Here is a 16069-nt window from a genome sequence, read left to right as displayed (position 1 = left end):
TGTAATGCGATGCAAAACGCCCAAAATGTATGCCAATCCCAGCAGTTTTTTGTGTTGAAGTTTTCGCACAATTTAATGCATTAAAAAAAAGAACATATTAAACGGTGTGCTCGAATGCTGGTGGGATATGTTCCGGGAAATGTATTCCACTCACGTACATCTTATGCAACCGACGCGAAGAGCGGCGTTGTCGTTTCGCAGGCAAAAATGTTGCTGTCAGCTTTTTTCTTCAACCTCCGGCCATTGAGAAGAAACGGAGCGCACACTCGAGGTTGTTGCGTAAATCACTAGGGCGCTAACGGTGCGTTCCATTATTCGTTCCAGGACGATGATCCCACCGTTTCTGTAGGTATTGCTTCTTCGGCTTCCCGGGGGCCAATAATGTGCCACCAGTGAGATGCAAAAGATTGGCCCAAATCTTTGAGAACATTTGGCGAAAAGAATTGTAAAATCAACAAACATCCAGTACGATCGATCATACGTTCGAAGTATGTTTACACGCTTCCGTGGCCCATTCCTGACCCATTAACATACTTTTGCTGAACTTGAAACACCCAAATGTTTACGGGCTGCAAGTTAAACAGATCTTTAAAAACAAATAAATTGTAGCCCGAGCCTTAGCCACGGTTTCGTGCGAATCGCAAAAGGGAATTGTGCCTCTCTGTGCCGGACTCGCGTTCATTGACGTCTTTAACCTGGCACCGGTGCCCCGTGGGCGACAATCGCGCGCTCGTGGCCAACAAAGAAGTTAATTTTTTCTCCCCAAATATACACTCCTGCAACATGGCAGGGATTTTTTCTTGTACTCTTCGCTTCTAAGTGGCACGTTTCGAATTCAATTGCTCCGCTCCCGTGCGTGGGGTCCTTTGCCGCCTTTTTCATCCCCTGACAGGGTTTTGTAATTTTTTAATAAAGCTCAAGCTTCGGGGTTCGCAATAGGGACACGGTTTCCGCGAGAAACGACGCACATCGCCGCACGCCAGGACGTAGTAAGAAAAGAAAGAATTTTGCCACGCCACACCACGGTCTGGCGGGACGTTTTCGGTAGTGCCAAGTGGGGAGTGTGGCATTAGAGAGCAGAAATTGACACTCGCAGCCCGGGAGGACCTCGACACGGTACGGCGCGGAGTCGACGATGGCGCTGCATTCCACGACGCCAGGACGAGACTAATGCGCGGCGATGGGCGCTGCGATTTTGACACCCCGGAGCTCCAGCCAGCGAGACAGCGGGCTGACGACGCACGGGCGAAGCCCTTTTATTTTTACTTTCTCGTAAGAAGTGCACAAGGGTCCCATGATGAGAGCGATAAACGGTGAAGTACGCATCGTTAGCACCCGGGCAGAAAGGAATGACACTTGGCCGGTCGGTGCGCTCTGCGTGGAATGTTGAACTCGCTCGGCTACTCACTCCGGGCACTAGTGGCACTAGTAGCGCGCTTTCAATGTTTTATTTCGAATGAAAATAACGAGGCTTTCGCCCCCAAAAGTGATGTCCAAAGAGCGCTTTTGATGCTCCAGAGAAGACTGCGCCATGCCTATTTTAAGCCGATAAAGGGTGAGAAGTTAATTACACTTGCAACACGTCAATTAAATTACGCATTTTACGGTTAGACTCGTTAGAATGTAATTAGGAAAGGATCACAAACGGTTCGACAAGCGTCGTAGTTCTTTTCACATGATTAATTTTGTTACTCTCATATCTAGGGACTACTTCTCAACAATAATTGATATTTTGGCCCCAGCAGACGGGCAAACCACTAGTCGTTGGCATGGTTGCTTGCCTCAGCATGGCCCTGAGCCGAAATTTCATTTTTGACTAATTTAATCAGTTTGCCAAACTTTGCGCCTGAAGCAATTACACTTTTTCAATCATATACTTGAGAAAATAGGCGTCGCTTAATTAATCTAAACCTCAGGCGTGCACTTGCCACCACAATCTCCGAGGGGCCAGGACATTCCGTTCGAATCTGCTGGTGCTGCAACCTTGTATTTCGGCAAATGGTCGCGATACTCGGGCACCAGATGCGGTCGGATTGGATCGATCGGTTACACAATCACTGGGTCCCAATTTTAATTAGCATGTTCAATACAGTGTATCGAAATGAGAGACACCCGGCGGACAGAAAAAGAAACATTCCACAATCTTGGCGATAATAATTGAAAAACTATGCAAATGTGAACCTTTGTCCAAGCGAAGACGATCCCGAAGTCGGAAAAACCGGGAGGAGTTATGCTGGAGAAATATTGTATAAATTTTCATTAATTTACCAAAGAATGATTCTGGCCCCGTCTCACGCGCTGAAGGAGGAAGGATTTTTTCTTCTCCGTCATCGGTCGCCCCCATTTACCCGGGGCGCAGTGCGCAGAGGAAGAGGTTTCTTTTGGCAGTTCCTTGGTTAAAAGCTGTGGGTGGGTTTGGTTTGGAATAAATTTCGGTGCGGTTTACTTGCCGGTTGACTTTTGCCTTGCCGCTGGCCTGAAGGCTGTGTGTCAAATGTGTCAAACGTCCATAAATATTCATCGGGTGTCAATATTGGATAGTCACCCCGCGCCGGGAGACAGAAATTTTAATGCTTTGCTTTTCTCCATTCGTCGCCGTGATGCAGCTCCGGTGGCAGATCTCATATTTTAATTAATTTTCTTGGGTTTGCCCACCCATCGGAGAGGTCGTATCACCGTGCTGGGGAACCTTACGTGGAAGCTCGTAGATCAATGGGCAAACATTGACAGCAAAGGTTTCAAATGAGTTTCCTCCAAAAAAGTTAATTCCTTTCCGAAAGAAACAACAAGGAATTTGAGACGCAACATTGTATTGCTCCGAACTTTGCATAATTTGTGGGAAAGAAAATAATTTAAATTATCCTTTACGTACCGCGCGGCCGAATTCTTGCAGTTTTCCAAAGAACGAACTTTCAAACAAGGGTGATGCAAAAAAAAATTGTGAGAGCATTCTGCTGAATAGTTCAGTAAGTGCAAAGTGGCCCATTGTGGTAAGTACCACCACTGGCGCGTGGTCGCTGAAGTTAATTAGTCACAATGAAAGCTTAATGAAAAAAAAACCATCACCGAAAGGGTAAATGTTTTTCGAAAGTCGCAAAACATTTTTTGCTTGCACTCTCCTTCATTATCTCTTTTGCGAAAGAATCTGCCAACAAAACCGTAAGGGGAAGGAATTTTGAAAAGTATTCCGAGGAATCGTAGCTTTTCCTATCCCGAATTGTGGTAAATCTTGCGTAAACTCAGCTGGCCGGATGAGGCGAGGCTGCAGCAGCAGCAAAAAACGGGGCATATTTCTCATTACGTTGCAATTAATTACCAATTTTTTTGGCCCTTCTCGGAATGCCATACAGGCAATGAGTGGCCGGACCGAACCACGTGCCGGAAACGTAACTGAAACTTACAGCTCAAAACCCATCAGTTCCTCAGTGGACGCCAATCACCCGGAACTGCACTCGAGAATTCTGCACAATCTTCTGCCGCTCTGAATAAATACGTTGTCATAAATCGTCAAACAATCAGCACTTGAGCAGAACTCGCAGGCTGGCTGGTGAGGTCCTTTCATTGCGTTCCTTCCTCGTCTGACTCCAGCCAGTCCCGGCTGTCTGATGCGGGAACATCTGTACGTAACGGATTAATGGGCCGCTGGAAGTGGTTTTGGCTGGAAGGTTGCGCGAACAAACAAACCACTGGTGGCGCATCCTTTTCGGACGGCCATTTTATTACAAGCACTTTCGATCTCGTGCGGTGCGGTGCGGTACCGCGCGTTCAGTCGAGTGCGGCAAGGTGAGGGCAAACATTCCGAAATTGATTCTTCAATCGTTTCGAGAGGATATTTACGCCGCCGGGTTCCGACGACGGTCGTGCCTACGGCTCACTGCGTAGCATCGGCTCTTGTCATTCGGACGGGGCTGCTCCTTCGTGGCCCTTGTGTGTCAATCGGGGTTTTTATTTAAAAAACATCATGACCCTGTGGCTGCTGCACGGCTCGATGACCCGGTGTACCTTTGGTTTTTTAAACTAATATGAAAATATCGAATACAAGTTCCAATAATTTGAAATTCGAATAATCCGCAATATAAAAAGTTTAAAGAGAATTTTGGTGTCAATAGTATCTAGCGAATGATAAACAGTTTTGGCTGTGTATTTTCATTCGAAATGATCTGTTTGGCTTTCCGGTAACCAGAATGTAAAGTCCCCAGTGAATGAGGTCCTTCAATGGTAGCCCGCGGGTACCGTTCGGATCGATTACTAAGGGACCCTCCGAGGGACCCTACTCGCTACCACACACAATTTTTTGTTCCCACATTAAAACCGACACAAGAAGTCGGTTGCATTGGCTTTGGAACGGATAGGGGGCTCCGAGAGGTCCTCTCGGACGAATTGTTACGCACCGGAGGTGGCGTACCGGGCCGATTTTACGGTTTGTCGTCTGTCAATTAGCTCACGCACGGCGATCACCCCTTTTCCGGGGTTGTGTTTTTATTATTTTTCGAGATGTCCTTCTCAGGAGAGTCTTTCAACCGTGTTCGAGCCACTACTTCAAATCTGTTATTGGTAAACACCCTCCGAGGACGAGGCTATCGGTTTCATCGGCGCCATCAGTGCCGGCGCCAACAGTGGGCTCGGCAAACAATCGGCTTCTGTTGGCGGTAATTAGCATTTAGCGATTCGCGTCGAGCATCGGGCCACAAGTGCCGCTCTTCTGCGGTCTGATTGTGGAAAAACATAAGGAGTTTGTTGCCGCGAGGAAAATTAGCTGCCCGATTGACTGCTGTCCCGAGCTCGGATGGCAAATGGCTAAAAGTGTTGCTAGCGGGATTGCACCATGGGCGACTTCTTCATTGTTAACTCTGAAAGTGGCAACCGTCGAAAGTTGTCAATAGGTCAGTTTTCTTGTCGGTCTTACTTGGTAAGACAAATCTGTGTGTATATGAATCGAACTGTAATGTGGCTTGTCAGCTTTATGTCAACTTTATTTTTAATGTAATTTGGTTTGTATGCTTGCTGTATGCTTCTGTACGAGCCACGTTTTTTAAAGCTTACCGAATTCAACAAAACATCTCCATCATCTTGAATCCAGAAAAACTGTCCATTAATAGAACGAGGATAAATAAATCAAGGAAAAGGAATGTTTATTAGAAAGAAGTAAAACAGAAGATAGAAGAAGTTAGAAATAGAAGTTTTTTTCTTTGATATTATTTCATTTTTGGTGTTGTTTCGAGCAGATTATGTTCAAAGCAAGAGCAAGAGTAGCTTCTATGAGATTATTTACTTTAACAGTAACGTTTCATAATTTTAAAAGAATGTTTTCTAGACATCCAAGATCTAGACCAAAGCAAACCGCATAAAAAGGCATTTACTAAAAATTCCTCAGCATTATCTAACATAAACTTAATAACTATAAGTCTTAAGCAGGTATTATAGTGCAGGTTTGAAAAATGTTGCAACCTGATGCCTGGGTTGATAAAGCCAACAAGCATCCCATACAGGGATTCCGCAAATTGTGGAATGCACGAAACAAAATCTTTGAACAAAGATTGTTCTGTACAGTACTGACGTCGCCTTACTAGGCCCGACGTTCTCAGTCGGGCCTCACGGTCATATCTCACGGTCCAACACCATCCACAGCAACACAGGTACGTTCCCAGGAAACCGCTGGTAGGGCGTTGGTTCGGTGAAAAATGGAAAGCTCGCGACCCGGAAAACGTGTCACCGTTGGCGACGAAATGCGTAAACAATGGCGCACGTTCCACCGTTTTTAATTTCACACATTCCCGACTTCATTATTTAATATTCATTGATCCCGTTCGGGGACGTCCTTCGGAGCAATCTCACAGCCAGGGCGGGCCGCTGTCCGCTGGTCGTCTGCCGACTATTAGCTTTCATCCGTCCGCTCAGCTGCATCCATTCGTACCGAAATCTAGCCGTGGTCCTCTCGGTGGCAAACAATTTGCAACAAGCGTCCTGCCACCCTGCCCTGCGTGGGGCGGGTGTGTTACAGATCCTGGGTGATCGGCCACGTGACCTGACGCCGGCGCCGCTCAACCGGAGCAGGAGGGAATTAATACATCAGAGGGCAAACTACAAACAGTTTAACGGATGAAGAAATACTGTCTACTGCCGGGAAATGAGGGCCCCGGGCGGCATTATCTTCGAGGGAAAATCTTCACCGACCGGGCCGGGGGTTTCCAGGGGACCTATGGCTGTAGTTGGCCGTGAAAATATCGCGCACCCAACAATCGCGCGTAAGAGGGTCCGTGTCGGAGTGATCGAGTAAAGAGATGACGAAATGATCATCTTCACGGCACCGGCACGGTCGGTAGGGTGGTCGTCCTGTTGATGGTGCTTTTTTATGCTTTCTGTTTTGTTTTTAATCCGAAACATGTTTGTTCAACATGCGACCACCGAGCGGGCTCGCTGGGCGGGTCGCGTGCAAGCCTCTCGGGTACCTGTTGACACGTGGCTGACGTGTTTTGGTATCAAAGATTGGCGGAATCGTCATCTTTGGTCAGGCGAAATCTAAATGCCTATTTTCATGGGGTAGGTCCTTTTGGGCTCTATTGGCATCGCTACGGCGCAAACTGTTTAACATTCTGTTTGCAGGAGGGATTATCGCTTACAGTGAAGTTAAGAGACTAAACATGCTAATTTACGGCATTTCAAGTGGCTTATTCGAGATCGGGATGAAAAACATAATAAAGTCGTAAGAATTCAGGAGCTATCGCTGGATAGGTAGAAGATTATATCCACAAGAGTTGAACGAATATTTTGTCACAAATCATCGATGTTTCAATGCTTTCATTTACTTTAATAGGTCTAACGTTATGTTTAATTACGTAGTTCATTGGAAGTATAGTAACGAAAAGTACTAAAAATAACGAAAGGCTGAAGGGAATGAAATAAAGGCCTGCACAGATATATTTATTAATTGTTAGTAATTGGTTATGTCGAATCAGTTTACGGTGATTCATTTTAAAATGGACAGTTGTTGCATCCTTCATCTACTACTGGTGAGCATTTCTTCTCTTCCAGTGCACAACTTGTCACTGGCTCGCTTTGGTGACTTTACATTCCAGGATTTTCTGCTTTGTTGCAGAATCTTATAAGAAAAATATTACACTTTCTTGTCAAATGGTGGATTTTAAGAGAGTGTCATTTTTTCAAAACATAAATCCTAAATTTTGATCAGCAACCACAAATTGGTTCTCTGCCTCGGTCTTTTCAACTGTTGATACGCTAGCTTCATTATCCATTGACCCATGTGTTATCAACTGCGGTGTCCACACAAATAATTGACTGTCAAATCAGATAATTAATTTATTGTTCACAATAATGAACATTTTTCTGCGGTATGTTACAAAGTACCACAGGCGAACCTCACATTTCTCGTGCACGGTAATGAAACAGGTCAGCAATACACCAGAAATCCGCCATTCCAGTGTCCGCTCACATGCGCAGGCTACGACCCTGTTTTGGCTGCACTTTCCCATCTCGGCACGGCTAGGGGAGTCGTCGTGGCTGGTCACGTGCCGGTAAGCACCGTTTCCGGGGATAACATCCTAATCTCTGGAGTGTGCTGATGACTTTATAATATCTTCACGTTCCCGGCGGCCCGGCGGTTGGTTCGATTGAATATTAATCGCTCGAGGGAATCGCGGAGGAACGCAACCCATCAACCCATCCGCAGCTTCACAGGTTGGCCGTCCCGTGGAACCCTGTCCTTCGGTTAGTGTGTGATGAAAATATTTGGCCCACCACCTTTCTGTGACCTGCGCCTCCAGAGGTTCACGTGGCCAGGCCTGGGGGTGTGCCGGGCGTTGGGCCCAAACGGATCAGACGGCACACTTTTATTCACCCATTTGCGGCCGGCGTTAAATGCGCCGTTAATCCGGGCGCGTCGATTAACTTCCCGTGGGTCCGCGGAAGCGACCGGAAGTGATACGGTTGCAGTTGCGCCCCTTCGTTCGGTTCGCGAGCCAACCGAACGCCCACCGTGAGGGAACTTATTAAATATTTATGACACCAAGGAGCAAGACGCCTAAGCAAGGAACCGGCACCGAACGATCCACTATCCTTCGACTTCGGTGCCCAGGATGAATGTGGCCGTAAAACGGGGAGGATTAAATTAGGTTAAATTAGACACCAACGACGCCAACCGTTTCGGCGAGCCCATCGATCCGTGGCCGCGGAAGGAACTGCGCTAATGCTGCGCGGTTTAGCGAAGGAAAATTAATGTGAAAAATATTAAAATCACTTACGCTGACGTCGGTGGTGGCGGTTACGAGCAGGCGCCCTTGCGAGGCCACGTTTGACGGATTTCCCATGTCCCGAAGGCTCTACGGTGCTTACCCGTTCGAGGAACTGGGTACGCCGAGCGAGAAGACGATGATAAAGATGATTATGATGCTCATTCGCCGTTTATGGGGCTCGGCGTGGTTTGTTAATGTATCGTGAAAATCCTGCCACCGGTGGCGCCTTTTTAAAATGACTCCATTAAAGCGATACCTTCGCCGAGCCCAGGGAAGGATAAAGACCGTAAATCAGAGTCCGCTCTAATGTGCACACGCAACGAAGTTGATGAGCGAGTGGGGGATCGTTTCACAGTCTCAGTCACCGTCAAAGCCATTTGGTGTCCTTAAACGAATCTTAGATAGTAAAAGATAGCGTAGTCACTGCAATAAATATAGAAGGAAAATTATGAGTCAGCATTTCGAAGAATATTAGAAATATGATATAACTTCGTACTGTGGGGTTTTATTTGTTATTTTATATACCTGAAGAATACACGTGCTCCTTTTTGTAGATGTGATAGCGACAAGTGCTTGCCCGGTCATATTGGCCAATGTACTGAATTGAAAAGCAACAGTTTTTTTCTATTTATGGTTGGTTCTAGCATACAACATTGATTTAAAATTCATTTTTCTAGGTTGTTATTTATCTCAATTTCGCTGAAATTGCAATTAGATTATTGTGATTTTTATCATTTACATTGTATAGTGACTGAAGAATGTCAAACCCATGGACGTGATATATCAATAATCGATCTTCTGATGTGTTCATCCACCTGTGCGAAAGTATTGAATCGAATCGTTGATCGGAAAACTGCTAACAGTGAAACGCCGATTTCCAGGAATTATTGTATGAATTCAAATAATGCAGAAATATGTCAAACAACCAACGCAAACGCATCATTTATCAAAGAAAACGACTTCAATCCTCGATCGTCCATAGCTCATCCACTTCAACACTTTCGAACGACTTCAACGTGAAACAATGGTTGATCAATGTTAATCGAATAAGACTCAAGAATGCATAAAACACTTAAAGTTAAGTTTAAGATCTGCAGTAAGATGTGTTAGAAGTTATGTTAAATTTATGTTTCTTGAATTTTATTCATTGGACTGATATCTGTTCAAAAATTGACTAAAAATAATTACACTATTTTTTTTAAATTTGATGTTGAGTGACTTGGTTCACTTATAGTTATAAAAAGGTAGGAGTTGACGTTGTGCAAATGTTCCGTCATAAGCCGACCATTGTTCAGGCATCTTTGGGTACGACTCGGTGGCAAATCTCGAACGGAGCAGTCAATTATTCGAACGCATCCAACGGATCGGATTGGGGCAAAAAACGCGGAATAAAACCAAAAAGAGCAAACTGAAGGGCTTCTGAAGGGTTTAATATTCCCCCGAATGCATGCACGGACGGTTACTTGAAATCCGTTTTCCAAAAATATGAGCACTCACCGCCGCCTCAGTGGCCGCTATTGGGCCGCTTGCATCTAATTTTGCCGAGGACACCGCGCAAGGATGCGCAATAAGCGAGCAGTCAAACGGGCGCCAAAAGCATGCTTCTCCAAAAACCTCCAAAATAGCAAACCAGTTGGCCGGGCGGCGGGCGATTCGGTTTGGAGGGTTTTTTTTTGCCCTGCCCTGTGTGTGTGCACTGGAGTAGTGTGTGGCCCTGTTCGGACGACGACCCGTGGTACGTCGTGGAATATTGTGTTCGGACGTTTGTTGATGAGCGTATTTGCTTGGCTCCAGGACCATGGCAAGGAGCCGATTTGAAAAACAACCACCTTTGCTTTGCGCATCTGTCTGATGATGAATCCTGCCCGTGGCTGGACGCGCAGTCGTTGCTTTCGGTTCCTGGACGCTGGACATTCGCGAGCAAAAAAAACGGCGAACGTCCCGGAGGGTGAAATTTAATTTTCCCCAAAACCTTCCAAATGGTTGTTTTTCGAAGGCCACGCACATCCTTTGAACGGCATCCAATGAAGGCGAACCGGAACGAACCGATTTCGGCTATCGAACGGTGCACACTGAGAACCTGGTGTGTAGCTTGGCCACAGAGCTCAACAATCGTTGAATGTTTTGGGATGTTTTTTTGCTAGACTTTCAGTAGCCAACGGGCGATGTCTGCAGATCTCTATGAAGTACGCAACGGCCCCGTTAAGTATGCTCATCGTGAGAGCAAATTGACGAAATGCGTTTTTCGTCCGGTCCGCGGAAGCCCCAACTAAAAACTGTGAAGTGAGCCAGACACGTCATTAGAGCCCTTTTTTGGTGTGCATATGGAGAAGGATAAAAACATTTCCGATTTCTAGGCTCGTTTCAGGCGACGGTCGCATCATGGTCTCCGAATGGCGCGGAAGTCATAGTTCATCGCTATCGTTTGCTTGGGGGCCTTTCCATTTCTAGGTTTTATTCAAAAATTGGCGTATGGAGGAGTTGATTATGGATTGAAGGCATCGGGAGATCTTCCTAGATAATAACGCTTGGAAGCAACGCATCCCCTATCCTATGTACGTTTGGCGAAGATTTGTTGTTCTTCAAAAGTATCTCCTCCTGACGTGTGCCGTGTGCGCTGAGCGTTTGCGATGAGCGACGCCGTTTGTCTGACATGTCATCGAACAAAAACAGTGCACACTCCAAAAACCGAATCCAGATGCTGCAGGATAGCACCGCCGACAAACAACAACACGGAGATTCGGCGAGACATACTGTCGAGAACCGGCCGGGCGGCAGGGGGTCGCAGCGTCGAGCACCAGTACGCTGACCGCGGGCACGGTTCGCGGATTATCCGGGAATAATTTCTACTTGTTCCGGTTCCGGTGGTGCCTCTCCGTGAACGGGGTGGAAAACTTTTTAGCATTCCTCGCCCGGTAGGAAGTCGGCAAGGGAGGGGGTTTTGCTGAACGACCAGACTGTCGAGGGGACGCCTGTCGTAGGCCGTAAGGCTTAGCTCTCGATCCCGTGGCGATGGGCGAACGTAGCAAACAAACGGGGGGCCGAGGTCCCAAATCGGCTGACGAAAAGATAGCTAGAGAGGTGGTGTAGGATGCGGGAACCCACTGCACGTCCGGACTGGGGAAAGAAATTGAACATTGAAATTGAAATTGCTAGCTGAGGACAAGGTGCACCCAGGATCGCCATCGTCGTCGTCGTCGTCGTCGGTTGAAGGTGAGCTACAGTCCTGAATGTTGGCCCAATAAGCCAATATGTGCTTGTAACGCACTCACTGCCTCACATACCAATCGCATCCGTATCCGGGAATCGCTCAACCTGTCCGAGCGGTGTGCCAGCCTTCTACCGCCTTTAATTCCCCGGGACCGTTGGGAGAATATTAGAATGTTTTTGAAACAGCATTCCTCCTGTGTTGAAGGTGAACAAGTTGTTACTAGAAAGACACTTCTTGGAGTCTTGTTCACCTTGCCTAAAGTCAATATGTGTACAGTGTGAGTGTACTTATTTCTGATTACGACCGCTAGAGAGTTTGCAAATTCCTATACCTACACCCGATCCTGTCGTTAGTGGCGCGTGGTCGAACAATGCTTCTCGCGTCAGTGCATTGTGCAGAGATCTTTGGGAGCGCCCTGCTCACATGGTCCAGAGCTCCCGGTAGTCCCAGATTGCCAGTTCCAGCTTGGTAGCCATGGTATTAACTTCTAATCCCAGCCATGTTGGCATCCCGAAGGGCGCCCGACCGTTCTGATTCGTTCGGATGTCGGTACGCTTCTGTGCCCACGTGCGGCGGCCAACCGGTGGCGTCATATGGCACCCACTCCGGAAGTCTGCCGGCTGACGAAGTACGCGGTGGGTGTCAGCCTTTTCCGGGAACACAATCCATCGCCATCGAAATGGCCGGTTAGCAACCGAACCGTTGGTGGCGGTCGTTGCGAAACTGTTTGCTGTCGGAACACGCACCGCGCTACCGGCAGACATGGGGCACGTGTTCCCCGAGAAGCATTCAATATCTCCCCGGCGCGGACGGTGGGCGTCCGTCCGGCATATTTGGCCGTATTGGGGGCCGAAATCGTCATTTCGAGGAAAGCGTTACGATGCAAATCGTGAATGGCGCGCCGATGGCGAAAGTTTCGCGCGCGATGTCTCAAGTGGCGTCATGGGAGCTGGGATCGGTTTGATAAGCGCCAAAACGGTAGAAACATGTTTTTCTTTTCTTTTCAAGATTCGTTTGCACAAGAACTTTATCGCAAATCGTGTGGAGTTGTTTGGAGAAGGGCTAGAAAAAAATGGTGGATGAAAGGTTGCCATGAACACGGTTTTTAATATTTCCCCTCCGGAATGACAACTTTCTGTTCTAGAGTGTTCCGGAAATGCAGTTGAAATTTGATGCTTGAAATTTGAATTTGAATCTCTGGCGTTACGTGCAAAGACACTAAGAATAATTGAGCACTAGACGGTGTTTGTCATACACGGCCCTGTGGCTTGTATCACATTTTCTTGCAGCATTTCATTCATTTAGAAGGTTTAGAAGTTCGTTGACGCTTTCGTTGACTGTTGACCGGAATTTGGAAGAATAAGGAAAGATTTTTCGACTTATAAGCGAGTTCCCGATATTTGTTGCCACAGTATTGCCATCTTGAAGAATCTCGAAGCTGTTTAAATGGGAGTAAAAAGAATCAGTCATTAGTTACTCTGTAACAGTCTTCAAGGATACGTTCTCGATGACCACACTTGTCAAGAAGTATGCACTGCTACGTAGATACAGAGGAAACCATGCCACTAATGTATAGTATATAGCAAAGTACACACCAAATTGGTCACTTTGACCCATTTTGACAAGGCATTGGAACTACAAGCGTGCCTCAGGATTCTACTTACAGGCCGTTACTTGGAGCTAGGCTACGAAGAACACACGACTCACCAATCGGGTCGCTCGTCACCGATCACATTTCGAGGCACACTCTTCCTGCCAATCACCCGACCCGGCGACCCAGTTCCAGTTCCGAGCGATCATCCGGAACCGATGGAACCGATTGCCAAGTGTTCGCCCCCTGACAAATGTCCTTCGACCGGGAAAGTCGGATCGTAATTGAAATTCGTTTCACCGATTAGCGCCGTACCCGTCTCGCAACATCAATTTAACACTTGTTCGTCCCGGCACCACCACTCGGACCACTGGAGCTGTCGCGCAATCTTCGGGCTCGTTGGGCGCCTCGGTCCATTACCATGGTGGGCCTGCTTACGTCACATAGGGACCTATGTTTCGGACGCAATCCGCAGCACTCCGATGGTTATTTGAGTAGCATAAAATTTAGCGTACCCAATTGGGCGAGGGCCAGGTTTAGTGTATCGCGCCCCTTTTTTTTCTCGGAACCCCGGTTGATGAGCATGATGGAGCCATTTTGTTTTTTTTTCTGTTTTGTTTCGACCATGGGCACGCGTGTTTGCACTTTAAAAAGAGCCCCGTGTCCTGTCCGGGTCTGATCTGGACGCACGTTTCGCAATTTTTATCTACTCAACGAGCTGTTGTACTCGTTTACGACTTTATCGGCCAGTCAGCGTTAGGCCAAGAGCTAGGCCCTGGCCTTACGGGCGCGCGTGTGGCCCGTAAAAGAAATCCCGTAACCCGTTGCTGGGTGTTGTTTGATCTTCGGCAACCTTTATGCTCGCTCCTGGGGTGCGTAAGGTTGAGCTTTATGTGGAGGCCCATCATCAGGGACCATCAAACGATGCATGGAAACTTTTTATTGGCCACGTCGTGTCTCGTGTCAATAAATTTGACTGCTTACCGCGGGCTGGCCAAGGGTTGCAGGATGCTGGGATTGTTTTTTGCCAAGCCTTCCGAAAGGCTACGACGTCGTTCCGTCGTTCAATACGGTGCCGGGGGCCCATAGACGAATGGGATACGCAAAATTCCGCATTCGTTACGGCTCGAAACAGGTGACGCTTCGGTCGTGCCAGTGGCTACTCCAGCCTGGCTCGTCTCGACTTGCTCCTACACCCCCCTCGAGCCTGACCCGCGTGTAGGGCGCCGAACCAACCCACGTCAGACTAACCTCGACACAGAGCGCGACGTGACACCTTGGCTCCGGGATTTCGGAAACGTATGCCTCAGAGCCGTGCTTGCGTCCCCTGTTTTGCCGATCCCATACGTAACACCTCCCGCCGGGGCTTGATAGTCCGGGCCGGCTTTGCCCGTGGCATGGCGAATGGGACAAATTCGGCGCGCCGAGCAAACCCTCGGTTGGCAAACAGTGAGAGGGGTGTTTTACGATTTTTCGGTGGTAACACGTGCAGACAATTGAAGGCCGGGTGACGATCCGGATCTGGGCGGGCGCCGGTCCGTGGTCCGTGCATTTCCGTCCCGACACAATTATGACATCGGCGATCCGGAGCCACTGCTTTGAGCCGCTCCGAACGGAGGCAGGACTGTTGCTGGTTAGCGCTTAAAAGTGATCACGAAACGCGCGGCCCGAGGAAATGAAGTACCAAAGTTTCGAGAAAGGCAGTTACGGAATGAAATACATTTGCCTCATTGAAGGTCGTTTCCATTCAGTATCAGCTTTGTTACTAATAGTTCTAAGTCAGTATGGCCAGTATGGATGCATGTCTCGTATAACCAATTCTACTTTAGTCTGAGCTTCACGCTCTTTGTCGATTGTGCTTTGTTTTGTATCATGCTGTACAATTTCTAAAGTGTTCCTTGTGCTCGTTTTATTATCTAAATTTTCCTTCATTGTAATAGTTGATTATACATAGTGTCGCCAGAGAGTTGAGAATCTTAAGCTTTTAGAATCAACTAGCAACGTGGTGTTTAAATCTATGGAACGTGACTGCAATTTGAAACTTGAAACGGTTGATCACGGACAAATGGAGGGACAAACTTAAAAATGACAAATATAAACCGAGTTTTATTAAATCTTTGTAGGTTGTGTTCAAAAGCGTGATGTTGATGCCTCTACTACTTACTGATTGTATTGATTACGGCAAATTCTGGCTGACCTGAGTGGGTTGCAACAAATTATAATGAAATCCAGTTAACAAATGCCATTTGATAAAATTAGCTGTCCTGCAGAGGAGGAGGATTTCTAATTACAAAATTATCTCTTTTGTATCTGGTTTAATGCTCATTAAACTCTACATAACTATAATTTAGTCTTACCAACAATTCATTAGCCCAGAGCACCTTGGCCAGAATGAACGGAGTGTTGATACATCCTGATGATAAAACACATACCTTACTTACATACGAAACCGTTTTGAAGACATGGCCTGTTAGTTGCTTACCGTGCGTTTGTTATCCTTAATAGTTTCTTAACAACTAAAAACTCGAAGCCAAACCGTTTACCTTCATTCATCGACGCGTAGTCGGTGGCGCCGATAGCTTATGATGCTTTGTTTTTGCAACCCAATATGATCCGATCAATGTGTTCCCACCACAGGCTCCGATGCTGGTCACACGCCTCAACCCCACGCCGATACTGCCGGCCAATGGATTGGAAAACTGTCAATAATTATTTGTTTAACGTACCGACCCGATTGTGGTTATTGTTATTGCAACGATTGTTATCCTCGCCGGCGTCACCGGTCGGCCGTGGGGAAGAACACTGAGGCATTATTGGTCCGTGACCCGTTCCCCAGGCTCGGTTGTCAACGAGCGGCGATTGGCGATTGTTTACTCGCGTTTGTCACGCTTGGCGCGATGCCTACGGCCACAGGCTGGAACAGGGATGTCGTTCGTTTGTTTACCACTGGCAAAGCTGGCAGATCAACTGGGCCGTGCGGTCGGCCGGAGGAAAATAAAAGGCCAACCAGCGGGAAAA

The sequence above is a fragment of the Anopheles cruzii genome, chromosome 2, assembly GCF_943734635.1.
Source record: "Anopheles cruzii chromosome 2, idAnoCruzAS_RS32_06, whole genome shotgun sequence".
NCBI lineage: Eukaryota > Metazoa > Arthropoda > Insecta > Diptera > Culicidae > Anopheles > Anopheles cruzii.
This window is presented reverse-complemented; position numbering follows the sequence as displayed.